The sequence below is a fragment of the Chelonoidis abingdonii genome, chromosome 2, assembly GCF_003597395.2.
Source record: "Chelonoidis abingdonii isolate Lonesome George chromosome 2, CheloAbing_2.0, whole genome shotgun sequence".
Lineage (NCBI taxonomy): Eukaryota > Metazoa > Chordata > Testudines > Testudinidae > Chelonoidis > Chelonoidis abingdonii.
In genome coordinates this window covers 193,140,116-193,141,973 of record NC_133770.1, presented here as the reverse complement: position 1 = coordinate 193,141,973, position 1,858 = coordinate 193,140,116, and positions in this window count along the sequence as shown.

The window sequence follows — 1,858 nt, the reverse complement described above, 5'->3', positions numbered from 1 at the left end:
GCTCTAAGATGTATAATAGTCAGGACCAGGGAGCTCATAGTGTCAGAAGCTAAGGCAGCAGTGAGGTCTGTGCTGCAGCTCCGTTTGTTTGTATGAAAAACTTCAGGGATTTCCGTGCCTTGTGGACAGAACCAGAACCACTTTGAAATCACAGAACAGCTCTGGGTAGTGACTGCACTCCCATTTATTGTGGAGAAAGATCTAAGTTAAAAAAAAATTACACTGAAGAATTATCTTTGAAAAACAGCGGCTGTGCCCAAGGCCCCAGGGCTTGTCTACACTTAAAATGCTACAGCTGTAGTGCTGCTAGACACTACCTCCAGAGCCAGGGGTGGCTCTATTTTTTTTGCTGCTTCAAGCATGGCAGGCAGGCAGCTTTCAGCAGTGCGCCTGCGGGCGGTCTGCTAGTCACGCGGATTTGCTGGTATGCCTGTGGGTGATCTGCCAGTGCCGCGCCATTGGCGTCCCCGCTGCTTAATTGCCACCGAAGCCACAGGACCAGCAGACCTCCTGCAGTCGCACCACTGAAAGCCGCCTGCCTGCCACCATCACAGTGGCCAGTAGGCTCCCCCCGTGGCTTGCTGTCCCAGGCACGCGCTTGCTGCATTGGTGCCTGGAGCCACCCTGTCCACAGCTACCCTGGGGATAAATCACCTCCCCCAGAGCTGACCCCAGGTCAATTGGAGAATTCGTCTATCAACTAAGTGTTGTCTACATGGGGACTTAGATCAGTTTAACAACCATGCTCTGGGATGGGGGGGTTTCACCTGACAGCTGCATTCTAACTGTACCTAATTTTCTAATGTGGACCAAGTTCTGGGGAGGAGGCACAGATTGGCAGGGAGGTGCATGAGGTCGCTGGACACCTGGAATAACACGGGACGCTCGTTCATCCCTGCGAGCCGCTTAGCTTCCTGTTCATCACTGCAGCCGCACTGCACGCACCGAAGACTGCTATCCCCCACCGCGACCACGCGCGGCTGCACGATGCTGAGGCATTGCTCTCCGCTGCGGACTACAGAGCCCAGCATGCAGCGCGCCTTCCCCACCCACCTTCCCTTGCGGGCCGTCGCTGAGGGTCACCCCAGCAAGTTAGTGCGGGGGACGAGAGCGAGCGTGGGGCAAATGGGAGCAATGCATTTTGGGAGTGGTAGTTCCTGAGGGTTTGGGAAGGTCAAAATGGCGCTTTGCCTGCCGGGAAGCGTAGTTCTTGTGTGCCGCGTTGCACGCCGGGATTCAGAGGTGGGGGTGTGTGTATACACAGACCACCTATTGAGTTCCGGGAGGTGAGCACGCACTCGCTGCTGATTGTGAGGTCAGCACGTGGTGCCGGAAGTGTGGGCCGAAGGGGCGTGGTTGTCACTTTCCTTCCCCGGAGCGGGAAGAGTCAATGTGCGTGAGTCTTTCCCTCGCTGGCTCCGGGAAGCGAGTTCCGCGTTACTGTCCCTTTAAGTCTGGACGGGCGCGTGCGTATCCGGGCCGTGACCTCGCGCCCAGTCGGCGCCGCTCGTGACTGTTTGGATTTTTTTTTAAAGGGGGGCGGGGGAGAGAACAACAGCTCAGCATTCGAGCCCATTATTGAGTCAGTGGCGGGAGCGTTGCCATAGCGACCTTCTCCTTGGGGGCCTGGGGCCGGGAAAAGCCGCCGCCGGAGCCATGGAGGAGACGGGAGGAGCAGGGGCCGCCGAGGGCCCCGGGGCGGCGGTGACCGAGATCCGGGTGCCGGGCCCGCGAGCGTTGCGGTTGCTGGAGTGGAAGGTGTCAGCGGGAGCGGCGGTGAAGATCGGGTCGCTGCTGGCGCTGTGCGCGCCCCTCCCGCCCCCGGGCCGAGCCGCCACCCCCCCGGCCCAGGGCCCCG